This window comes from Salmo salar, chromosome ssa12 (assembly GCF_905237065.1).
Source record: "Salmo salar chromosome ssa12, Ssal_v3.1, whole genome shotgun sequence".
NCBI classification, from domain to species: Eukaryota; Metazoa; Chordata; class Actinopteri; order Salmoniformes; family Salmonidae; genus Salmo; species Salmo salar.
In genome coordinates, this window is record NC_059453.1 from 25,019,454 (window position 1) to 25,047,424 (window position 27,971).

Below are 27,971 nucleotides of genomic sequence, written 5' to 3' on the forward strand. Positions count from 1 at the left end.
GGTGTTTTTAATACATCTCCCTCTCTCAGGCTGAGGGACAGAAGTCAACATCATTGTAAAGGTTAGCTAATTTGTTGCTTTGGGAAAATCAATTCTAAAGATGTACCACAAGTTTAGGTCAGAAGTGGGAAAATAAACATGCTTTAGTACTTGCTGACATCAGACATCATTGTAACAGCCAACAGCTAAGCCTGTTGTCAATCTACGTATTCAGACATAATACTGTATGTTACTATCTAGATGGACAGGGCAGGGTAATATGCAGACAATCATAACAAAAAACAAATAAACTGTCACACCCTGATCTGTTTCACCTGTCTTTGTGCTTGTCTCCAACCCCCTCATGGTGTCTGCTTATCTTCCCCATTATCCCCAGTGTATTTATACCTGTATTCTCTGTTTGCCTGCATTTCTGTACCTTGTCACACCACACTGGATTATTGACCTCTGCCTGCCCTGACCCTGAGACTGCCTGCTGTTCTGTACCTTTTGGACTCTGATCTGGATTACTGACCTCTGCTTGCCCCTGACCTGTCATTTTGCCTGCCCCCTGTTCTAGTAATAAACTTTTGTTACTTCGACACTCTCTGCATCTGGGTCTTCCATGATATAAACATTATTCAACCCTTCTCCATCCTTGCACAGTGGGTGACATGTATAACACACACACACACACACACACACACACACACACACACACACACACACACACACACACACACACACACACACACACACACACACACACACACACACACACACACACACACACACACACACACACACACACACACACACACACACACACACACACACACACACACACACACACACACACACACACACACACTGCAACAACATGTCCAGCCCTGGTCTGTTAATCTGTGTGGTCATCCTCTAAGGTCAGGGCTGACACACATCTCCAGCACTACTGACAGAGATTCCCTTGGTGTGCTGTTACCCAACGTCTGTGTGTGTGTGTTTGTGACGTTTCCCAACGTGTGTGTGTCTACTCGCTCACCTCCCCCACCACACACAGACGGCCTGTCACCACACGGCCACACCAAAGCCCCTTGTATACCTCCCGCTGCCTCCCTCCTCTCCCTCTGCCTGGCTGGCTAACTGTCTGTCTCCACCCCCAACTCACCCATCTCCACTGCCTGTCTCCTCACAGGAACGACCAGGGGACATGGGGTCCTTGATGAAAATACACACACACACACACACACACACACACACACACACACACACACACACACACACACACACACACACACACACACACACACACACGTCTTGGAAGGAGGCTATTTGAAGTAATGGAGCATGTCAATGGAGGAATATGTTGGATTAAATATTTATTTAAAGTATTGCAGATCAAATTCAAAGCAGAGGTAAAAAGGAAATGGATTTGCTACAGCTGACCGATTTGTCATGACTGTATTTTATTTAGCTTTGTGTTATTACATGAAAATATGTTTACATATTAAATCAACAATTACTACAGTTATTTCATACTTGTTTGTGAAAGCATCACAACCGTGAACAATAACAATCTGTCAATAATCTCTGGTGGACAGACCACGTAAACATACATGGTACCATAGATCTGTCTTTATACTATGGCCACCGATAGCTAACGAGTAGCAGTAGTTCTGTGTTTTTCATCACTGGTTATTTGGACAAATTACGATTTCGCAGGTGTTATGCACCTTTCGAATTTCAGAAGGGTAGGGGACTTGCCTGTAACTTTCAAAGAGAGAGGGTGAAGCTTCTTGTTCAGGTTCTGCTCCTCATTCTAGCATCTCTTAATCTCTTCTCTTAACATTTCTGGACCCAGTCGAGCAGCTGACCAATTACGCAAGACGTTAGTTTTGGGTGAACTGAGATAAATACTTCAATATCCTCATACAGTCACTTTGTTCAAAACTGGACTATTTTTAGCTACAGTGCCTGCATTGAAATGTACCTCTGTACTCACAAACCAATAAATGCAGGTTTTGTAAACAGTAAAATGCCCAATCAAAGCAGCAAGCAGCAGTTAAGGCAGAATTTACTCCCTCACAAGGCAATAACAACTGTCTCTGGGTGGTTAAACAAATCAACCAATAAGAAATCAATACCAGACTGGCTTGCAGTCAGGCGAAGCTGAGAGAGCTGCGTTCAAGAGAGGGCCGATAAGAGCTCGTCTTCTGAGGGTCAGACGTACACACTTTTACAACCTCTCCTTAATGCATTTCGAATTAGACAATGGTGTAGGAACGATGGGTTGGAGAGAGCTGCGTTCAAGAGAGGGCCGATAAGTGCTCTTCTAGCAAGGGTCAGACAATGTTACAAGACGTACAACTTCGTGTTAATGCTTTTGTAATTAGGAAATAGTGTAGGAACTATTATGGTTGGTTGTGCACCTTTCAGAGACACCACATAGACATGGCTCTTGACACGTGAGCCTTTTCTTCTAATGTAGGCTCGAGAATATTCAACAATAACATCCATCACAATGCCTTATTTGAAATACTCCAATATCTTATTTAGCAATATTCTCAACTTAAATGTAATACGTTTATTTGACTGTTATTGTCTTGGGAGAAGGGGTATATTTATCCTGTCTACTTCTGTCTAATAGAACAGATAGAATAACCCTCTGGAGTGAAATATAATATAATAACAGAATCTATGAGCTCTAGCTCTATGTGGCAGGCTTGTGGATTCATTCCTGTTCTACTGTTAGAACCTCTACAAATAGAAAAACCAATCCATGAGGTCGAAGGAATTATCCTTAGAACTCCGAAACGGCACAGATCTGGGGAAGGGTACCAAAACATTTCTGCAGCATTGAAGGTCCCCAAGAACACAGTGGCCTCCATCATTGTTAAATGAAAGAAGTTTGGAACCACAAAGACTCTTCCTAGAGCTGGCCGCTCGGCAAAACTGAGCAATCGTGGGAGAAGGGCCTTGGTCAGGGAGGTGACCAAGAACCCAATGGTCACTCTGACAGAGCTCTACAGTTCCTCTGTGGAGATGGGAAAACCTTCCAGAAGGACAACCATCTCTGAAGCACTCCACCAATCAGGCCTTTATGGTAGAGTGGCCAGACAGAAGCCACTCTTCAATAAAAGGCACATGACAGCCCTCTTGGAGTTTGCCAAAAGGCACCTAATGACTCTCAGACCATGAGAAACAAGATTCTCTGGTCTGATGAAACCAAGATTGAACTCCTTGGCCTGAATGCCAAGCGTCAAGTCTGCAGGAAACCTGGCACAATCCCTACGGTGAAGCATGGTGGTGGCAGCATCGTGCTGTGAGGATTTTTTTCAGCGGCAGGGACTGGGAAACTAGTCAGGATCGAGGCAAAGATGAACTGAGCAAAGTACAGAGAGATCCTTGATGAAACCTGCTCCAGAGCGCTCAGGTCCACAGACTTGGGTCAAGGTTCACCTTCCAACAGGACAACGACCCTAAGCACACAGCCAAAACAATGCAGGAGTGTATTTGGGACAAGTCTCTGAATGTCCTTGAGTGGCCCAGCCAGAGCCCGGACTTGAACCCGATCAAACATCTCTGGAGCGACTTGCAAATAGCTGTGCAGCAACGCTCCCCATCCAACTTGACAGAGCTTGAGAGGATCTGCAGAGAAAAATGGGAGAAACTCCCCAAATACAGGTGTGCCAAGCTTGTAGTGTCATACCCAAGAATAATCAATGCTGTAATCACTGACAAAGATGCTTCAACAAAATACTGAGTAAAGGATCTGAATACTTATGTAAATGAAATATTTAATTTTGTAAATCTTTTTAAATTAGGCAAAAATTCTAAAAACCTGTTTTTTCTTTGTCATTGTGGAGTATTGTGTGTAGATTGATGAGGGGGAAAAACAATTTAATCAATTTTAGAATAAGGATGAACGTAACAAAATATCAAGGGGTCTGAATACTTTCTGAAGGCACCGTACAATCTAGCTGCGTAGCAGATTCCCTTGTCTGCATTCTGTGTGGATCTGTGGCTCTACTGCTAGTTCAGGAGAATCTGTGTGGATCTGAGGCTCTACTGCTAGTTCAGGAGAATCTGTGTGGATCTGAGGCTCTACTGCTAGTTCAGGTTAATCTGTGTGGATCTGTGGCTCTACTGCTAGTTCAGGAGAATCTGTGTGGATCTGAGGCTCTACTGCTAGTTCAGGTTAATCTGTGTGGATCTGTGGCTCTACTGCTAGTTCAGGAGAATCTGTGTGGATCTGTGGCTCTACTGCTAGTTCAGGAGAATCTGTGTGGATCTGAGGCTCTACTGCTAGTTCAGGTTCAGGAGAATCTGTGTTGATCTGAGGCTCTACTGCTAGTTCAGGTTAATCTGTGTGGATCTGAGGCTCTACTGCTAGTTCAGGAGAATCTGTGAGGATCTGAGGCTCTACTGCTAGTTCAGGTTAATCTCGTTTGGCTGCTGCTCTGACATCATCAGTACGCCTCCGCCTCACCTGAGTGACCACTGATCCCTGCTCAGGTGTATGAGCAAATATTGTCAACAAGGGGACTTCTGTTTAATCAAATCAAATCAAATCTATTTATGTAGCCCTTCTTACATCAGCTGATATCTCAAAGTGCTGTACAGAAACCCAGCCTAAAACCCCAAACAGCAAGTAATGCAGGTGTAGAAGCACGGTGGCTAGGAAAAACTCCCTAGAAAGGCCAAAACCTAGGAAGAAACCTAGAGAGGAACCAGGCTATGAGGGGTGGCCAGTCCTCTTCTGGCTGTGCCGGGTGGAGATTATAACAGAACATGGCCAAGATGTTGAAATGTTCATAAATGTAGCACGACCGGTGAACAGGTCAGGGTAACATAGCTGCAGACAGAACAGTTGAAACTGGAGCAGCAGCACGTTTATTGTTGTGAGAAAAAAATGTGAGTCATCCTGGGTTATTACACACACACACACACACACACACACACACACACACACACACACACACACACACACACACACACACACACACACACACACACACACACACACACACACACACACACACACACACACACACACACACACACACACACACACACACCCTGACACACACACACCCTCCCCCTGACACACACACACACCCTCCCCCTGACACACACACACACCCTCCCCCTGACACACACAGTGAGACAGACAGACAGCATGGTAGGACAGCTCCTAGGTAATAATAATCACACACGTGCATGCTGTAACACCCCCCCCATCCCACACGCTGCATGTGAAATCTGTAATCCCACAGGCCCATAGAAGCCCCTGATGAAACACACACTACAATTGTCCACCGTCATCAAAAGCTGTGTGTTCATGTCCAAAACAACAAACCTTTATCCACTGTGACCCCGATCCTCTACTCCTATACTGCTATGTTTACAATCTGTAAGTGCTTCCGTTTGGGCCCATTCAATTTCATTCAATTCAGGTCAAGGTAAATTGAAAATCCAATTCAAGGATGGATAAGGCCATTTAACTGACATATTTCTTACTTTCGTAAAATGTACTGAATTGGAATGGGATTGACCCAAACCCTGTTCACTGAAGTAATTTACAGTGGATCTTGGGATCTTTAACATTGTGACAGCAGCATGTGACCATTCCTCTGTCTTGTGTCAGGCTTAAGCTAACAAGAAGTGTTAAACAACGTGACATTTGTACAGCCGAAGCCTCAGAAGGTTCCAATCCACATGACTTACATAACATCTCCCAACAGGCGCTGTCAATCAATCGGATTTTTAATCAATCAGTTGACTAACGCTCTAATGAGCTGGCCTGAATTGACTGGATTGAATACCATTACTTTAGTTACTAGCAAGATGTCCTTTCATGTCAGGGTATTCCCACAGCCATTTTAGAGGAAAGAGGAAGCAGCAGACTCTAGTAGCTCCGATGCAGTAATCTATTTACCAACGTTTCCACAGCAAGCCGTCTTCATCAGGGTTTCATCAAAATGTATTCCTACAGACATAACATGGAACCTTCCCGGGCAGATCATCTTGTGTAGTCGATACATTCATATCTAGTTAAAAAAAATATATATATATACTGCTCAAAAAAATAAAAGGAACACTTAAACAACACATCCTAGATCTGAATGAAAGAAATAATCTTAATAAATACTTTTTTCTTTACATAGTTGAATGTGCTGACAACAAAATCACACAAAAATAATCAATGGAAATCCAATTTATCAACCCATGGAGGTCTGGATTTGGAGTCACACTCAAAATTAAAGTGGAAAACCACACTACAGGCTGATCCAACTTTGATGTAATGTCCTTAAAACAAGTCAAAATGAGGCTCAGTAGTGTGTGTGGCCTCCACGTGCCTGTATGACCTCCCTACAACGCCTGGGCATGCTCCTGATGAGGTGGCGGATGGTCTCCTGAAGGATCTCCTCCAAGACCTGGACTAAAGCATCCGCCAACTCCTGGACAGTCTGTGGTGCAACGTGGCGTTGGTGGATGGAGCGAGACATGATGTCCCAGATGTGCTCAATTGGATTCAGGTCTGGGGAACGGGCAGGCCAGTCCATAGCATCAATGCCTTCCTCTTGCAGGAACTGCTGACACACTCCAGCCACATGAGGTCTAGCATTGTCTTGCATTAGGAGGAACCCAGGGCCAACCACACCAGCATATGGTCTCACAAGGGGTCTGAGGATCTCATCTCGGTACCTAATGGCAGTCAGGCTACCTCTGGCGAGCACATGGAGGGCTGTGCGGCCCCCCAAAGAAATGTCACCCCACACCATGACTGACCCACCGCCAAACCGGTCATGCTGGAGGATGTTGCAGGCAGCAGAACGTTCTCCACGGCGTCTCCAGACTCTGTCACGTCTGTCACGTGTTCAGTGTGAACCTGCTTTCATCTGTGAAGAGCACAGGGCGCCAGTGGTGAATTTGCCAATCTTGGTGTTCTCTGGCAAATGCCAAACGTCCTGCACGGTGTTGGGCTGTAAGCACGACCCCCACCTGTGGACGTCGGGCCCTCATACCACCCTCATGGAGTCTGTTTCTGACCGTTTGAGCAGACACATGCACATTTGTGGCTTGCTGGAGGTCATTTTGCAGGGCTCTGGCAGTGCTCCTCCTGCTGCTCCTTGCACAAAGGCGGAGGTAGCGGTCCTGCTGCTGGGTTGTTGCCCTCCTACGGCCTCCTCCACGTCCCCACCTGCAGAACCACTCCTTTATTGGGGGTGTCTTGCTAATTGCCTATAATTTCCACCTGTTGTCTATTCCCTTTGCACAACAGTATGTGAAATGTATTGTCAATCAGTGTTGCTTCCTAAGTGGACAGTTTGATTTCACAGAAGTGTGATTGACTTGGAGTTACATTGTGTTGTTTAAGTGTTCCCTTTATTTTTTTGAGCAGTGTATATATTTAACTAGGCAAGTCAGTGAAGAACAAATTCTTATTTGCAATGACGGCTTACCCCAGCCAAACCCAGACAATGCTGGGCCAATTGTGCGCCGCCCTATGGGACTCCCAATCACGGCCGGATGTGATACAGCCTGGATTCAAACCAGGGACTGTAGTGACGCCTCTTGCACTTAGATGCAGTGCCTTAGACTGCTGCGCCACTCAGGAGCTTAGGAGTTGTGTTGTGTCAATACTGTTGGTACATTTACATGACATATACATGTGACTTATTTAGCAGACATGCTCTTATCCAGAGAGACTTACAGGAGCAGTTAGTATCATTGATACAGTTGCTGTGTGGTGTGTGGATGTGTCATGCCTAGCAGAATGTATGCCTTAGTGCAGCGGTTCCCAAACGTTTTCACTCAGGCCCCTCCTTTCAGCACTGGGGAACAACCCCCCCCCCCCCCCCAATGCATGCGTGCACCCCATCTATTTCTATAGGCACAAGCATTGTTCATGACACAAACTGTTCACAACCCCTCTTGTTGGCGGAGAGAAGATTTTGCAGGTTTAAAGCTTATTTCCTGCAATTCTACACATTTTGCCATGTCTAATGTGTATTCGTATGAGTGACTCGAACATAAAAAACCTAGCTAAAACACGATCGCAGACATGGGCTAGTTGATCTGGACATTTCTGACAAGTTAGAAATAGCTCTCTAGGGCCTGCAATGACAAGATGAATACTGATGATGCGCTACCGGATTTTGAAACTTCACCTAGTGCATTCTACTATTACAACTTTCAAGAGTGAGTTGAAAGATGGACTGAGTTCCTTAAAAAAAATGCATTTATTTATTTTATGTTTTTTTTGTAGGGTGTAGTGTACCAGAGCAGAAGTAAAGCTTCCATAGTCAGTTATCTATCTTGCTGTGTTGAGGACAACCCCCCACACAACCCTTCCCTTCCAGATACATCTCCTCAGCCCCACCACACCACCACACACACATTCTAAGAAACGTACACATTTCTACCATACCCCCCTCCACTGCCCTCCTCCACTCCATCCGACACACACACACACACACACACACACACACACACACACACACACACACACACACACACACACACACACACACACACACACACACACACACACACACACACACACACACACACACACACACACACACACACACACACACACACACACACACACACACACACACACGTGTCCTCAGTAGCCTGACAGCAGTAGGGTATAGACCCACAGATCACATCTCACTGTCACCCAGAGAGCTCCAAATCAGTCCTCTCTCACACACACACACACACACAGACCACAATGAGTTACAGGGTATCCAGACATAGAGACATTTTAATGAGCTCAGCCTCCTGACACATCCATCAGAGGACGCCAGGGAGGTGTAGATTTGGCCACCTCTCTTTTGGAAGGTTCCCTTCTCACTTAGATTTACTGAAATGATATGCAGTTGTGTCGCCCGTCATGAATTTTGGAAAATGTATCTAGTCAACTCTCTTGGAAAACTTTGGGAATAGAGTTTATGCTGAGGACGATTCAGGTTAAAGTGCTCTTCAAGGAAGCTGAGGTTCATGTAAAACAATAGCATCAAATGAAATGTGGGGGTCCATTAGGCTAATAGGCCAACTGCTAACCCCTATACCAGTAAGTAATTGTCATCCCTGGAAAATTAAAGTCTCAATTATCGTATTCGAAGACAGTTAACATTGTATCATTTCAGAGATAATTATTTCATTAAATAATAATTAAATAATTCAACAACACAGTCAAATGAAATGTCCCACCCTCCTCTTCAAGACTAATCCTGACCTATTCCTCCCCCATTGGAGTAGGCATTTCCATATCCAGCTTTATGATGTCTGACCTCATCATGGCTGGGTTCATAGTACTGGAGCTGACGGCTCCTTCTGACATCTCTGTTATCACCATGGTAATTAGGAGGATGGTTGGATGTGTTGCAATGTGGAAGTGATGTAGCAAACAATGGTGCCGACAGATATGCAGTATTTTACAGTATATATTTTTTTTTGTGTGTGTTATTTCTTACATTATTAGCCCAGAAAATGTTTTGTGTATTACATACAGCCGGAAATAACTTTGGGATATCAGAGCGGTGGTAACTCACCAGCATTATGACCAGGAATACGACTTTCCCGAATTGGATCCTTTGTTCGTACCCCCCAGGGCAAGTGAACTTATCCCAGAGGCTGCTACAAAACGCTACCGAAGTTCTATCAACACATTGACTGTAGTACTCGCTTAGGGAAAACACTAAGCGAGTACTACAGTACTCTGCTACTCGCCTTTTCGAGATGCCTACGAGGCCCCGCCCTCCCTTCGGCAAATCAGATCACAACTCCATTTTGATCCTCCCTTCTCATAGGTAGAAACTAAAACAGGAAGTACCCATGCTTAGGTCTATTCAACCCTAACCCCTAAGAATTTGTTCTTAACTGGCTTGCCTAGTTAAATAAAGGTTAAATAAAAATGTAATAAAAAAAAACTTACAAGGCTGCCGGCCCAGACTTCATCCCTAGCCATGTCCTCAGAGCATGTGCAGACCAGCTGTCGGTCATATTCAATCTCTCCCTATCCCAGTCTGCTGTCCCCACTTGCTTCAAGATGTCCACCATTGTTCCTGTACCCAAGAAAGCAAAGGTAACTGAACTAAATGACAACGTCCCGTAGCACTCACTTCTGTCATCATGAAGTGCTTTGAGAGACTAGTTAAGGATTATATCAACTCTACCTTACCTGACACCCTAGACCCATTTGAATTTGCTTATCACCTCAATAGATTCACACACACGCCTCCAACTCAACCATCAAGTTTGCAGACGACACAACAGTAGTAGGCCTGATTACCAACAATGACGAGACAGCCTACAGGGAGGAGGTGAGGGCCCTGGCAGAGTGTGGTGCCAGGAAAATAACCTCTCTCTCAACATCAACAAAACAAAGGAACTGATCGTGGACTTCAGGGATCAGCAGAGGGTGCGCGCCCCATCCACATCGACGGGACCGCAGTGGAGAAGTTGGAAAGCTTCAAGTTCCTCGGCGTACACATTGCTGACAATCTGAAATAGTCCACCCACACAGACAGACACACGAGGCTGAAGAAATTCGGCTTGGCCCCTAAAACCCTCAGAAACTTTTACAGATGCACAATTGAGAGCATCCTGACGGGCTGTATCACCGCCTGGTACGGCAAATGCACCACCCACAACCGCAAGGCTCTCCAGAGGGTGGTACGGTCTGCCCAAAGCATCACCGGGGGCACACTGCCTGCGCTCCAGGACACCTACAGCACCCGATGTCACAGGAAGGCCAAAAAGATCATCAAGGACATCAACCACCCGAGCCACGGTGTGTTCACCCCGCTATCATCCAGAAAGCGAGGTCAGTGCAGGTGCATCAAAGCTAGGACAGAGAGACTGAAAAACAGCTTTTATCTCAAGTCTATCAGACTGTTAAATAGCCATCATTAGCTGGCTACCACCCGGCTACTCAACGTTGCACCTTAGAGGCTGCTGCCCTATATACATAAACATGGAATCACTGGTCACTTTAATAATGTAACACTAGTCACTTTAATAATATTTACATACTGCTTTACTCATCTCATATGTAGAAACTGTATTCTATTCTACTGTATTTAGTCAATGCCACTCCGACATTGCTCGTCTTAATATTTATATATTTCTATTTATATATTTATATATATTCCATTATTTTACTTTTAGATGTGTGTGTATGGTTGTGAATTGTTAGATACTACTGCACTGTTGGAGCTAGAAACACAAGCATTTCGCTACACCCGCAATAACATCTGCTAAATCAATTACATGTGATTTCACTTGATTTGAATGGACGTATGTTGAAAAAGTGTGTGTGTGTGTGTGGGGGGGGGGGTTAGTGTGTGTGTGGGTGTGGGGGGGGGGGTCATGATGCCGATGCATGTCTAGCGTTTGTCTTTGTGACTCTACGCATCCATATTTCCTACTGGGCAGATAAACTGTCATGAGAGAGTGGGGCCTGTCTGATAAAAGGCATAGTGACTAATGCACACCATTTTGCAGCAGCCCACCACCAATGTAATGTTATCCATTACATTGTACAGCCCAATAACAAATGCCCCATTCCAACCTATTATTTTTGCCAGCATAACAATAACCTGCCATAAACAGGTGAACAGCCTACCAAACGACCCCGACACCAAATATTACAGCACTCCCAATCCCTCACAACACCCCTCTCCTTTATCACAGCCCAACTGCGGTGGTGTTAATAACAGCGTCCTTTTGTATTCTGCTCACCAGACCACCATCACAGTAGACAGTGGCCTACAGGGGATCTAAGGACTCTTGACTGCTCAACTGACCTCAACCTTTTCCACACTTCTCTTCTCTTCTGCCTTTCTTGCACATTTCAATACTTCTGGGAACTACTGTTGTTGTGCTTAGGAAACAAAATGGCCACCGTAGCTGGCCCAGAGGGTAATGTGATGCGGGTGGATTGGTTCGCAGCAGGTGCTGCAGTCAGTCAGAGGGAGAGAGGGAGGAAGTCAAGGTTGCCTGAGTCAAATGTCAGTGGCCCTTGATGGCAGGAGACAGGGGCACCCTATCCCTAGATAGTGCACTACTTTTGACTAGAGCCCTATGGGCACTGATCAAAGGTAGTGAACTATATACTGTAGGGAATAGGGTGCCATTAGGGACACAGGCAGGTCATTGGACGTGGCCTCAACCTAACCTGATCCCTGACTGTCTGCCTGGCTGTCTGCATGACTGGTGGCCGAGGTGTGGGTGTTTGTGTGTGGGTGTGTGTGTGTGTGTGTGTGTGGCCCCTGGCAGAGCCTCCTCTACTGTCTCTGGGAGGACAACAACATTCCCACTATACTGTAGTAGACAGAGACAATGCCCCAGAGAGAAGAAGGGATGGAGAAGGGGAAGGGAGAGACAGGAAGAGAGGAATGGAGAACAATAGAAAGGGGATGATGCAGAGACAGGAAGACATGAAGATAAAGAAACAAGGGGAATAGAGAAAGAAAAAATTAGTGAGATCGGGACAGAAAGGAAAGGGAGTAAGAGAGATAGAGAGAGAGGTCAAGAGGTGAATAAACATGACTTTTTCCACATAACTGAAGTGTTAACACAATAGTTTGCTGCAACTATCTTGTTCTAGTTGGTGTGTTGCATCTGGCTGGGGCTTGACAACCTCCCCCCCACCACCACTACAGCCTTACATGCCAGTTTTGTCTCCTCTGACTCAGGTTACTGCCCTTCATTCCTGACACACAGATCATCTCTTTCATCCCCTCAACCTCCAGCCATACCTCACCGCTCATATTGACACACACTGGGCTAACATGGAGGAGTTCCATTTAATTAATTTATTTTTATTTTACTAGGCAAGTCAGTTAAGAACAAATTCTTATTTTCAATGACAGCCTAGGATCAGTGGGTTAACTGCCTTGTTCAGGGGCAGAATGACAGATTTGTACCTTGTCAGCTCAGGGATTTGATCTTGCAACCTTTTGGTTACTAGTCCAATGCTCTAAACACTAGGCTACGCTGCCGCCCCTAATGAGAAGAGAAGCATAGATACGCATTTATAGAGGCTTTAAAATAGAGTTATGAAGCCTTCATGAGTTGTGATTAGTTTAAAGTGGGGTTATCGCATTAATAACACTGTAGCGCATATCTCATATTCACACACCGGGGTAGCATGGAAGAATCACATGCAGTTTAATGAGAAGTGTAGCCTTTAACACAATATCCTGGTCCCAGATCTGTTTGTGCTATCTTGGCAACTCCTATGGTTATGGGTCCTCAAGATAGCATAAACAGATCTGGGACCAGGCTGTATAACAAGGCATTGGTTGGCAGTTACTAAACAGCGCTGGGAGCAGGGATTATCATGACTTTCCCATTGGAACATTAAGTGAAACATTTGGTCTTCTATCTTTGTATTTACTGGAAATACAACATGACAATAATTGGTCGTTGTAATGATAATAATATATGCCAATTATGCAGATGCTTTAATCCAAAGCGAGTTACAGTGTTACAGTACGCGTGCATATTTTTTTTACCACACATTGTAGCTCCCACACTGGGGAGAATATTAGTCCACTCTGTCCAATCTGTTTGTGTTGACATGTTTCTCTCCCAGGTAGAATGATTAGAAAGTGTTTGTGACTCTATCAGTGTTGTTTTCAATTAGACAGACTAGAGACAAGGGGTGTTTCTCAAAATGCATACTACCGTGCTTCGAGCATGCAAATTGGAGCACAGGAGTATGAGTCCAAATCAAAAGTACGTGACACAGAGCACAGAGGCCACTTCTCGAATGCGTACTCCATTTGTACATATTTTCAACCATGCATCGATACAAGATTCAACTGAGCGTGTGCAGCGGAATATGACGCAACCACATAAAAAATAACGCAAATGTTCTTGAAATCAATGGCGGCCATTATTTGAGGTGAAGCAAGAGAAAATACATTCCGACTTCGGAATGAAATATTGCCCTTTCACATCTCATATATTGGCTGACTACAATATTTTAAATTGATACAAGAATAAATACATGCTGTGTACATTTTGTCATGGTTACCTGCCTACAATACCCACTGTAGTGTGCGTAGGTTGCAAGCCCATAGTAAGTCAATAGAGCTAACTAGCTAGCTACTGCTGTTAGCTAGCCAGATAGCCATGAAGAATTGTTAGCTAGCTACCCCACGAAGAATTGACATCTGCCCTGGATAACATTGGTTTTAGGTCATTTTTACCTGTTATAATATCTGGTTAGCTACATTATTACGATTCACATATACACTACCGGTCAAAAGTTTTAGAACACCTACTCATTCAAGGGTTTTTCTTAATTTTTTTACTATTTTCTACATTGTAGAATAATAGTGAAGACATTAAACCTATGAAATAACACATGGAATCATGTAGTGGCTATTTGAAGAATCTCAAATGTAAACTATATTTGTATTTGTTTAACACTTTTTTGGTTACTACATGTGTTATTTCATAGTTTTGATGTCTTCACTATTATTCTACAATGTAGAAAATAGTAAAAATAAAGAAAAATCCTTGAATGAGTAGGTTTACTAAAACTTTTGACCGCTATTGTAGTTAGCTAATAGTTATGAAGTCAATTCTTGTTTTGTCTCTATTGCCATTGCCCTGGCTAGAAGAAGGAAGGTTCAGTGAAGAAGGAAGGTTCAGTCCATAGTAAGTCCATAGTAAGTCAATAGGGCTAACTGGCTAGCTAGCTACCCACAAATAATTGACATCTACTGTACCTTGCAAAACACTAGTTTTAGGTCATTTTTGCCTGGTTAACGATTCACATATATATCTAAATGATAATTATGAAGTAAAATGTTTGCTTTGTGTATATCTTGTTTCGTCTATATTGTTGCCATTGTCCTAGCTGGAGGTAGGTTAAGTAAATGGGAGTGCAAGTGCCTCTCAAATGTCTTATGCATTCTCCACCCTCTTGTCCTAACAACAACGTACTCAAGAGAACGTCCTCATAGCAATGCACTTGGAGCATGAGAGTGTGGAGCACGGTAGTATGCATATTGAGATACACCTGAGGTCGAGAGATTGAGACACTGTTTTTCAGAACTCATAATACTGGGGCTATGGACTGTTACTGTCTTATCAGACAATAATGATGGTGGATGTTGAAATGAAGTGTTTGTGAGAGAAGTGTGTGTGTGTGTGTGTGTGTGTGTGGCTGGTTTGCAGCATTTATCTGTCATGCTTAGAAACCCATGTGAGGGACATGTGTCTAATGAGGATCCAATGGAGAACAGATTGTCGTTATGTATAACTGTAAGCTGGAGATGCTTCCTGGAGGCATTGGACAAAACTGCCACTTAGTTTATGCTTCAAATGCTGATTTTAACAGTTTAACACTCCATTGATGTATTTCCATGTGTGAGGACGTTGGGAGAGGATCTGCCTCTGGTGCAAAAAGTTGCATGTTCAAACTCAACGATAGGAAGTTGTTTTTGAGATTTTTGTTTTAAGCCTATCCCAAACCTTAACTGTTACCTTAAAAACACTTTGAAATGTGAAGTTTCGAACAACTTCGAAATTTGATGTTTAAGAAACATGGATGAACGTCTAATTCTGACGTGAGACTGTGAGAGCTAGTTGGAAATTGATTGGAGGAAAATTAAATTAATACACACTTTAAAGGTCCAATGCAGATGTTTTCTTACATTTTGTTTTTATCTCAATATCAAATTATTTCTAGGTACCTTACTGTGATTTAAAAAAATAAAAAATGGTCAAAAATAACCATTCTTAGTTAACTAAATGCAATTTCTCAAGCAAGAATTTTAGGAGTGGTTTGAGAGAGGGTTCTAGTTAGAGGAGCCTAATGGGAGGGATGTGTAACCTGGAAACGAGCTGTTATTGGCAAAGAGGAGGGCAAACTCTTTGTTATGGATCTATTCACTTATAACCTCTTGGTGATGTCACCAGGAGGTCCAAAAACCCCACCCAGCCAAACAAGATGACATTTCTGGCAGTCGCACAACTATTACACGAAAAGTGCATTAACATTATCCCATTTCACAGTATTATTCCAACATCATAATGTGGGAATATATATATATATACTGCTCAAAAAAATAAAGGGAACACTTAAACAACACAATGTAACTCCAAGTCAATCACACTTCTGTGAAATCAAACTGTCCACTTAGGAAGCAACACTGATTGACAATAAATTTCACATGCTGTTGTGCAAATGGAATAGACAACAGGTGGAAATGATAGGCAATAAGCAAGACACCCCCAATAAAGGAGTGGTTGTGCAGGTGGAGACCACAGACCACTTCTCAGTTCCTATGCTTCCTGGCTGATGTTTTGGTCACTTTTGAATGCTGGCGGTGCTTTCACTCTAGTGGTAGCATGAGACGGAGTCTACAACCCACACAAGTGGCTCAGGTAGTGCAGCTCATCCAGGATGACACATCAATGCGAGCTGTGGCAAGAAGGTTTGCTGTGTCTGTCAGCGTAGTGTCCAGAGCATGGCCAGTATATCAGGAGATGTGGAGGAGGCCGTAGGAGGGCAACAACCCAGCAGCAGGACCGCTACCTCCGCCTTTGTGCAAGGAGGAGCAGGAGGAGCCCTGCAAAATGACCTCCAGCAGGCCACAAATGTGCATGTGTCTGCTCAAATGGTCAGAAACAGACTCCATGAGGGTGGTATGAGGGCCCGACGTCCACAGGTGGGGGTTGTGCTTACAGCCCAACACCGTGCAGGACATTTGGCATTTGCCAGAGAACACCAAGATTGGCAAATTCGCCACTGGCACCCTGTGCTCTTCACAGATGAAAGCAGGTTCACACTGAGCACGTGACAGAGTCTGGAGATGCCGTGGAGAACGTTCTGCTGCCTGCAACATCCTCCAGCATGACCGGTTTGGCGGTGGGTCAGTCATGGTGTGGGTGGCATTTCTTTGGGGGGCCGCACAGCCCTCCATGTGCTCGCCAGAGGTAGCCTGACTGCCATTAGGTACCGAGATGAGATCCTCAGACCCCTTGTGAGACCATATGCTGGTGCGGTTGGCCCTGGGTTCCTCCTAATGCAAGACAATGCTAGACCTCATGTGGCTGGAGTGTGTCAGCAGTTCCTACAAGAGGAAGGCATTGATGCTATGGACTGGCCCGCCCGTTCCCCAGACCTGAATCCAATTGAGCACATCTGGGACATCATGTCTCGCTCCATCCACCAACACCACGTTGCACCACAGAATGTCCAGGAGTTGGCGGATGCTTTAGTCCAGGTCTGGGAGGAGATCCCTCAGGAGATCATCCGCCACCTCATCAGGAGCATGCCCAGGCGTTGTAGGGAGGTCATACAGGCATGTGGAGGCCACACACACTACTGAGCCTTATTTTGACTTGTTTTAAGGACATTACATCAAAGTTGGATCAGCCTGTAGTGTGGTTTTCCACTTTAATTTTGAGTGTGACTCCAAATCCAGACCTCCATGGGTTGATAAATTGGATTTCCATTGATTATTTTTGTGTGATTTTGTTGTCAGCACATTCAACTATGTAAAGAAAAAAGTATTTAATACGATTATTTCTTTCATTCAGATCTAGGATGTGTTGTTTAAGTGTTCCCTTTACTTTTTTGAGCAGTGTATATATATATATATATACACGGTGCATTTGGAAAATATTCATACCTCTTGACTTTTTCCACATTTTGTTATGTTACAGCCTAATTCTAAAATCGATTAAATCCGTTTTTTCGTCATCAATCTAGTTTGACACACCTGTATTTGGGGAGTTTCTCCCGTTCTTCTCTGCAGATCCTCTCAAGCACTGTCAGGTTGGATAGGGAGCGTCGCTGCACATCTATTATCAGGTGTTCGATCAGAGATGTTCGATCAGGTTGAAGTCTGGGCTCTTGCTGGGCCACTCAAGGACATTCAGAGACTTGTCCCGAAGCCACTCTGTTGGAAGGTGAACCTTCACCCCAGTCAGGTCCTGAGTGCTCTGGAGCAGGTTGTCATCAAGGCTCTCTCTGTACTTTGCTCCGTTCATCTTGCTCTCGATCCTGACTAGTCTCCCAGTCCCTGCCACTGAAAAACATCCCCACAGCATGATGCTGCCACCACCATGCTTCACCGTAGGTATAGTGCCAGGTTTTCTCCAGAGGTGATGCTTGCGTTTCAGGCCAAAGAGTTCAATCTTGGTTCCATCAGACCAGAGAATCTTGTTTCTTACGGTCTAAGAATCCTTTAGGTGCCTTTTGGCAAACTCCAAGTGGGCTGTCATGTGACTTTTTCTGAGGAGAGGCTTCTGCCTGGACACTCTATTGTAAAGGCCTGATTGGTGGAGTGCTGCAGAGACGGTTGTCCTTCTGGAAGATTCTCCCATCTCCACAGAGGAACTCCATCGGGTTCTTGGTCACCTCCCTGACCAAGGACCTTCTTCCCCAATTGCTCAGTTTGGATTAACGGCCAGCACTAGGAAGAGTCTTGGTGGTTCCAAACTTCTTCCATTTAAGAATGATAGAGGCCACTGTGTTCTTGGGAAACTTCAATGCTGCAGACATTTTTTGGTACCCTTCCGCAGATCTGTGACTCGACACAATCCTATCTCGGAGCTTTATGGACAATTCCTTCAACCTCATAGCTTGGTTTTTGCTCTGGCATGCATTGTCAACTGTGGAACCTTATATAGACAGGTGTGTGCCTTTCCAAATCATGTCCAATCAATTGAATTTAACACAGGTGGACTCCAATCAAGTTGTAGAAACATCTCAAGGATGATCAATGGAAACAGGATGCACCTGAGCTAAACTTCGAGTCTCATAGCAAAGGGTCTGAATACTTATGTGAATAAGTGTCACGGGTGTTGTATGGATTTGACCAAAATGCAGCGGGAATGTGTATACTCATCTTCTTTTTATCTGGCAGAAAGAAGGAAAAACAAAACAAACGTATACAAAAACAACGACGATGATAAACAGTCCTGTAAGGCTTACAGCTATACAAGGAACAACAATCCACAAAATCCCATAGAAAAACATCCCTCTTTAATAGGACCTTCAATTAGAAGCAACGAGGAGCAGCTGCTTCCAATTGAAGGTCAACCCAAAAAACACCACATGGAAATAGACATACTAGAACTAACATAGAAATAGACTAACAAAGAACATAGCCCAACAAACCCCGAAACACTCTAAACAAACACCCCTCTTAAAATATGAACATAGCCTAAGAAACCCCGAAACACTCTCAACAAACACCCCCTGCCACGTCCTGACCAAACTACAATAACAAATAACCCCTTATACTGGTCAGGACGTGACAATAAGATATTTCTGTTTTTGTTTTTAATGAATTTGCACAAATTTATAAAAACCTGTTTTCGCTTTGCCATTATGGGTTATTGTTTGTAGATTGATGAGGAATTTGTTTTATTTAATCCATTTTAGAATACAGCTGTAATTTAATAAAATGTGGAAAAGGGGAGGGGGTCTGAATTCTTTCGGAATGCACTATATATTTATAAAACACAGGTAAATCTATTTTTTGACTACACAACTCCGTTTAAAAAATATATGAAAAAAATTGACATTTTTAAATTCATAAAAATTCACATTACTTCACATACATTTACATTTTCTCAAATTGACTGAATTGAAACAGAACTGACCCCAATCCTGACTCTCCCACTCTGGTCAGTAGAAAGAGAAATGGGTCAGAAACAGCCTCCAGTGTCCAGTCTGTTCATCCAACCCACAGAACAGAGAGGTCTACTGAGTCTACTGAGGCCATATTGATTTTCTCCCCTGTGGGCACGAGAGAGAGAGAGAGAGAGAGAGAGAGAGAGAGAGTGGACTGACTCGTACAAAATGGATGACCACAAAACAAATGGTGTTTTGAAGTAGCAGGGTCGTATAGCGGAGGCAGAAATACTGGCCTGGGCTCTGGTAGCCAGGCAGGAGTGGACAACGCCGGCCAATGAAAGAAACGGAGTCGTGGTCAATTAGAAATGAATCCAACAAAACCCCAACAACTGCTTTCCCTTCCATGTTTCTTCTGACAGAGAAAGGCGCAGTCAGCACCTCCCTCAACGATTTAGCAATATTTTTCCTAATTTTGACAAACTAGGTGAGCGTAACTGGTAGCATCGACTGAAATGGCAGCTATTTACTGCTGTTGAAATGAACGTTTCAGTTGCAGCTAGTATGGATCCCTGCAGTTGGTTATTGTACCATAGAGTAACATACAATATCAAGCCAGAAAATATATCGGATTCAAATTCCTGCATTGGAACCCATGTTCAAAGCACAAAGCTCCGATAAGAATATTCCCTCACACATTTCTCATATATTTCTGATCATACGCTCATACATTTCCAATGGCATGGATGAGCAGCCCATATATTTTATATGTCGACCAGTGGACATGAGACACACACATAAACCAGCATGACCGCTACATTTACAAACTGTCCTGAGTTTGATGAAAATGTAAATGTCAGCTACTGAGAACATGTGAGTAACACGTCTATAGGATGAAGGTCAAATGTACCCACAACCTCTCTCTCTCCTTCCCTCTCCCTTTCTCCCTCTCACCCTCTCTCTCGCTCCCTCCCCTCCCCTCCTTAAACAAGGGGAAACGTTGTGCATTTGTCAAGTGGCAGGGTCCACCAATGAGTCCTGACACATCTCCCTTCCTCTGAGAAGTGTAGATGTATCCTGCACTTTACCCACCACTTCCTTCTGCCCAGATGGAAATAAAAATGTCAGCTTCCTTTTCCGTCAAAGCCCCAGTGTCAGGGTCAGTGAATGGATGGGGATCTTAGGGATCAAGTGATTGGTTTTGGCAGATCTTGTGTTTACTTCACACACACAGACACACACACACATGGACACACACACACACACACACACATGCCAAAAGCTCAAACACACACGCGAGCAAACATACACACACACATACACACACAAATGCACACACGCTCATGTGGATACATACATACACACGCACGCACGCACATACACACACACGCAAACACACACACCCTTATATGGATAGATACAGTACACATGTACGAAGGTACGCACACACATACAAACACACATGCGTGCACACACACGTGCACACACAATCAATAACTCACTCACTGAAGTTATGAAGCTAAGTCTTAACGTTATTTTAGGACTCACGGTGAGACCGAATCATGATGAGTTGTGATATAGTAAAAACACCATCATCATGCTTAACATGGTCATGTTCAACTACTAGTGACGGATTGCTTTGTGGAATGAAAAGTGCCACTCCACTGAAATAAGTAGGAACAATGGATACCCACAAAGCCTCCCCAACCCACACACACTGTCACACTCATGGCTTCATCAATTTATGTCCCCCGGACCGGCGCTGCAGGTAACAGCCAATGAGATTTGGAGCGTCTCGTAATCGCATTATCGCTGCACCTCCCCCCGGTCTGGATCAAGGCCAAGACACATATTATAGAAATAAAACAAGAGACAGACAGAGTGGGGATAGCACAGTGACTGGTACACAACCTTCTGTCCTCTCCTCATCACATGTACTGGAACTAAGCCTAGCTAGCTTACAATGCTACCTGAATAGGGAGTAAACAACACGTACACGACCTTCTGCACTACGCTGTTCTTTACTGTATAATCGTAGAGGCCGAGTGTTTCCCCCTTCACAAATAAGAACAAAATGTATTGTGTTGTCTTTTACAACCTCCTGTCCTCTGGATAGGGGATCTGGTTAGTGGATATATAGGAAGGTTAGCATTAGCAGTGGGTGGCTAATTATAGCCAACCTTTTGCAGGTACAAACACTGTGGCGCTGTGCTGTATGAGTGATGACGATGGAGAGGAGAAGAGGAGAGGACACCTGGCTCAGGCTATCAGTCGAATGTCACATTTTAACGGCAGGAAGAGAAGAAGGAGGAGGATGAGCAGGAGGAGGGGAATTAGATAGAGTGATGAAGACCTTCGGTTTTAGTGCCACAGAGAGAGAGAGAGAGAGAGAGAGAGAGAGAGAGAGAGAGAGAGAGAATGACAGGTCGATAGAAAGAAAGAGAGAGAGAGAGAGAGAGAGAGAGATTGAGTTATCGAGGGACACACTCAGAGAATAGGTGGTAACTTCCTGCTTCTAAATCCAAAATGTACGACTATGGCTGTCGTCTTGTCTGTCCAGGTTGGTGTCGTTAGGCAGCTGGAGACAGTCTATAGGCAGGGTGATCACAGCTCAATCAGCCAGCCAGGCAGAGCAGAGCAGACTAGCAGACTGGTGTCTTATAGCCAGGGACCATCCATTCCTTATGACCCTCTAATGTACATCTGGGGCATAGTCTCCATAAATTATCTCCGTCTCTTTCTCGCTCTGTTTCTCTCCCTCATTCTTTTTCTCTCTTCCTCGCTCATTGGTTTTCTTTCTCTTTCTCTGTTAATCAATCAGTCTCTAATTCTCTCCTGTGTGTATCTCTCTCTCTCTCATCAGTTTTTCTCTCTCTGTCAATCAGTTTCTGTCTCTCATCCCTCTCTATTTCTATCCTCGGATCCTCCCCTCTATCTGTCTATCATTCTCTCTCCCCCCCTGCCTACCACCGACACACCTTCTCTCTCTCTCTCTCTCTCTCTCTCTCTCTCTCGGTCCCTTCCTCCCACTGCCCCACCTTCTCTCTCTCGCTCTCCCTCTCTCTCCCCTTCTCTCTCTCTCCCTGCTTTCGACTGCCCCAAACTTTCTCTCTCTCTCTCTTCTCCTTCTCACCTACACTCTCCCTCCCTCTCGCCCACTCTCCTCTCCCAGACAGCAGAAGATCAGAATTAGATTCATGGATCAGAATTTTTTTTTAAATCAAAGCACTCAAATAGGGCCCTCACCGTCTCTCCCTGTGTCTCCAGAGATCTCCTCTGTCTGTCTAAGCAGTTCATCCATTACAATAGTCCAGACTACGTCCGGAAAGGCACCCTATCCCCCATGCAGTGCACTACTTTTGACCAGAACCCTATGGGCCCCGGTCAAAATTAGTGCACTAAATAAGGAATAGGGTGCCATTTGGGACAGCCTTAAAATGGGCTGGGAATCTCAGCGGATGAGGGCTCTTCTTAGAGCTTGTCTGATAGTAGAGAGATATGAACAGGTTAATCACATGTTATCTCACCAATGGGTTCATAACGTAAGAATAAAGAATAAAGCACTGTCTTTAATGTGATTCACTATAGGGATTTAGGTCTGTGCGTGAGGTAAAGGATGTGTATTGTGTGTCTTTGAGAGAGACAGAGGAGAGAAGAGAGCGATATATATATATGTATATGTACAGAACCACTGTATATACATAGATAGAGAGATTGAGAGAGAGAGAGAGAGAGAGAGAGAAAGAGAGAGAGAGAGAGAGAGAGAGAGAGAGAGAGAGAGAGTTTGAGTGTAAATGTGTGGCTGACATACAGTAGGAGAGTCACCCACATGTAAACACACATTCACATGGAATTCATACGAGTGGCACGCATGCATACTCAAACAGAGACACACCCATTGTACAGTACTCTGAGGGTTTGAGGACACATCACGTCCTGGTAGCAGCCTTGTTCTGATCTGTTGTGTGTAGATCCTTTAACCCAGTAGAGTGTGAATCAGCGTCAAAGAGTCAGCTCAGATAGCCCTCCAGTAACACAATCAGTCAGTGAAGCACTGAAACATGCTGTACTGTATCGTCTACTGTACTGTGTACTGCAATGGAGTGTTGACCACATTGTGCACAGTGTTAAAGGGGCAATATGCAGTTAAACAACAACTTTTTCAAGAATCAATAGTATATAATTAATGAATTTAAAAGTAAAAAAATTGATGCACCAATACCATTTTCCCCTTCAAAATAATGTGGAAAAGCTATTTTAAGATTGATTTGATGAAGGTCATAAAATCCTATCTGAGCTCGTTATATATCTGTAAAAATGGGGCTACAGAAAAGACATAGTCTATAGCAAAAGGAATAGAGAGCTACTGTATATAAATGCAGACAGGGTAGCCTTCATACTCATAGTTGAGTCACGACTTCACATGGCCCTGGAAGTGCTGTTGTTGGCTCTCTTTTCGCTCACTCTCACTCTTACTCATCCCCTCTCCCTCTCCCTCTCTGTCTCTCTCTTTCTCTTTCTCTCTATTTCTCTCATTCTCACCCTCTCTCTCTCACCCTCTCTCTCTCACCCTCTCTCACCCTCTCTCTCTCACCCTCTCTCCCTTTCTTTCTCTCTCTCTCACTCTTTCTCTCACCCTCTTTCTTTCTCTCTCCCTTTCTTTCTCTCTCTTACCCTCTTTCCCTCTCTCACCCTCTCTTTCTCTCTCTCTCTCACCCTCTTTCTCTCTCTCTCTCACCCTCTCTCTCTCTCTCTCTCTCTCTCTCTCTCTATTCAGAAACATCTCCTCGGGCATTTGACATCACCCTCCGCCAGAGGCTCTAACCTTTACATCACTACCCCTGTTAACGCATCACATCCCGTGGAAGCCGTAGCAACACAAAGTGAATACATAACACAACCAGGAAGTTACAACACACATGATCGACAGACCTGTAATGCATGCCTAATCGTTCTTGATTGAATGAGCACAAAATTCACCTCATGTCTAGCTGACAGCATCACAATTACACAGGCCTATGTGTGTGGAATAGATTAACATAAACAACAATGGCTGCTCACTCCCATCAGCTTCAGTTTAAGACACTGTAGCTGTTAAGCTATCTAGCGTAGCCATGCTAATGTAAAGCTCACTAGTATATATGCTAGCTAACGCAGCCATGCCAATGAGGCATTAGCGTATCCGCTAGCTGTCTCACAATTTTAGCTGAAACGACCTTCAATGGACAGAGAAACGTGAAAGAAGCCCAAAGACATAAATGATGTGAATCAGGAAATATTCATGACTATATAGGGGATCGGAATCTCTAATCGCAGCCGACTGGCGGGTCATGAACCACCCCCAACCGCGCCGCCACATATCACCATGGGGACGGGGCTGCTGGGAGCTGGGGTTGACGTGGCAGAAGAAGTAGACGGAGGGGCGTGGGCAGGTCCCGAGTGGGCCATGATTGATCGCCACTTGGCGGAGCTCTACTACATGGCCTGTAAAAGCTTCCCCCCACTGCTGGATGAACGTATTCACGGTTCCTCTCCGTCTTGACTCCACGGTGTGGTCATTTGGCTACAAGGCTTGGTGGAAAATGCTGAGTGTTGGAACTGTTTGAAGAGGCTGGACTGCACCTCAATGTGGCGGATGGAGGTTTCTACACGGCAGCAAGCCCAGAAAAGATCAAATTACCGGGTTTGAGTAGTCTAGAGCGGATATGAGTTGTAATAGCACAACCACTAGTGTCTAGGCTGGACAGTTTATAGATTAATAGTGTTTAGGTGTACTTTTATAGGCTGGTGTTTCACATAGTGATCGTTTTTCACAGTTGGAGTTTGGGTCTTTTATTGTATCCTTGACAAGTGTATCGACTTTTCTAGGTCATTTTTTGTCTTTGTCTTGAAGAGGAGGAGCATGAATGTGTCACTCACCTTTAGCAACCATATGTTCATCCAACCAACACTTAAAAACATGAGTACGTATGCATTGAGTACGTCATCAACACATTACTTACACTGCGTACATAAAAGTCCATGAATAAAACAGCTCACATATAGAAATCCCTATAGGCTCTTTCCCCACATAGACCCAAGTAATAATAGTTATGTCATTAAGGCCAAATTGAAACTGAAATTGAAGTTAAATTGCCGTTCTTTTGCGTAACTTAAGGACAGGCTAAACACTGCGAAGATCATTCATTCCAAAGAAGAAAATGAACGATGAACGTTCCCTACTTTTCATAATTCCTCAATTTGTTGAAATCTACGTCACATTAAGTCCCATTAGGGATATGACTCTGTATGGTAAATATGGTATCGTCTGTCTGAAAGCGTAGCTATAGAGATGAGTAATGGATTAATGTGAGGCTCTCATTTTGCTCACTCAGACATAATGCTGACTAAATAATGTGATTTAGAAGAGAAAAAGAGGATGGAGGGGGAGAGAGAGAGAGGGGAGAGAGCTGGTAGAGGGAGGGAGGGGGAGAGAAAGACAGTATAAAAGGGAGAGGAAGAGAGAGAGGGGAATATAGTGAGGGGAAGAGAGAGAGAGGGGGGGAAGAGAGAGAGAGAGGGGGAGAGAGAGGAGAGAGATAAAGAGAAAGAGAGAGCGAGTGAGCGAAAGAGGGAGAGAGAAAGAGAGAGAGATGAGACGTCATTCCCTGCGGCCGGTACTGACAGCTGCGACCCCTACAGTTTTACATGTTAAACCATCTCTCTCTCTCTCTCTCTCTCTCTCTCTGTTCTTTCTCTATTCTCTCTCTTTCTCTCTCCATCCCTTTTCCCCTTTCTCTATAGCCTTTTGTATCTGTCTCTGAACAACCAGAAAGTCCAATGTCTTTTGAAAACAGATGATTCTTTGAATCTGTTCAGTTTGTCTGGATCCACCATTCTCACAATAAACACGTGTTTTAACACAACAGTGTAATCACTCATCATCATGCATGTCACAGCTAACAACATCTTGGCCTTATTACCTAATCACGCATCTATCTTGACATGATCACATGTTCTACAATATACTGTCACCTAAACCCCAACCTACAATCATATCAAGGACTGCCTGTCACAGGTCAGAGGTCACCGTTGAGTGTACTACCTGAGGGTGCCACTGGAGGGCACCCTTATGTCCAGGTGAGCCTGATTGGGCTTATTGGGTTCACCTGGTGTATGACTATTTAGGTCCTCTGTGGACTGGGCTGGTTGCTGAGGTTTCTTGTTTTGTTTAGTGATTAGTGTGTGGTGTTGTTTAAGCCTCAGTAAATGGTCTGGATTTATCCTCACTGCTGCCTACTGTGTTTCTCTGCGCCTTGGTCCAAGTTTGTACAGGACTTACTGTCACAATGGCATCAAGGACTGCCATTAAGGACTGCACCAGTGCGACTTAAAAACAGCAGTCTATTTCTATACCATATTAGCTGCAACATGGCAGGCTGACCTTTGTGCCTGGGGGGCAGTGAGAGAGAGCAGCAGTCAGTCATGTTGCTGAAAAATGCCCTCCTCTGCCCCTCAGTGCCCCAGGCTGATGTATGGGCATCAGGGAGGATAACAGGTTGCTGTGGATGAGCATTAGGCAATGAGGGAATGTTAATGACTATTGGTTTACTTCATAGCATGATTACAAAATGTGTTTTAACCCGTAGGATGTTTTCATAGAGTAGGCCTAGACAGAATTGTGGTAATTTATGGACTTGGAGGTGACACAATTAACATTTTAAGGTTTCAGAATCAATCAGAATGCGTTTTTTTTCTTTTCAACTTTTTATAAAAGGTAGGATAAAATGACATGTTAGGCCTACAAGGCTGGTTGTATTACACATACCTTACTATTTTATCATGTTTGAGTGTAGCTAGAATCCAATCAAAGTGAGTAAATGCTGATTTCTTTATTTTCTGTGTGTTTTCTAAATTCAAACATGTAACCACCAGCATCCTCTCCTCTCTCTACCAGTGTTGCACAACTAGCCGCTGCTGTAGCCTACAAGTGTAAAGACAAGCGGCTCTATTTTTAGCTCAGCTGACACTGAGAAAGTCAATTACAATTTTCTCATCTGCGGCTTTAAATAGCATCCCAGCAGTTCATTTAATCCCCCATCCTCAGGTCTGTTCCTCCGTATGGCTACTTGTTATTATAATTGGAGTAGGCTAAACTAACAACCTGTGCTACTGCTAGGTTAGATTACCACCTGTTTAAGTGGACTAAATTAGGCTAAACTACCCTACTCTGTTAACTGCTACCGCTAGGTTAGATTAGCACCTGTTTAAGTGGACTAAATTAGGCTAGGCTACCCCCCTCCGCTAACCGCTACCGCTAGTTTCTGATTAGCAATCACACTGTACACATCCATTACTCTGCTTGCTTGCTAACCTGTCTCCCAAGTGC

The 27,971-nt window shown here is 44.2% G+C and overlaps 1 pseudogene; it reads left to right on the top strand.

The window, feature by feature from the left end:
* LOC106564586 (uncharacterized) overlaps window positions 1-25,145 on the top strand; it is a 34,165-nt pseudogene extending 9,020 nt beyond the window's left edge.
* Window positions 25,146-27,971: the final 2,826 nt, after the last annotated feature.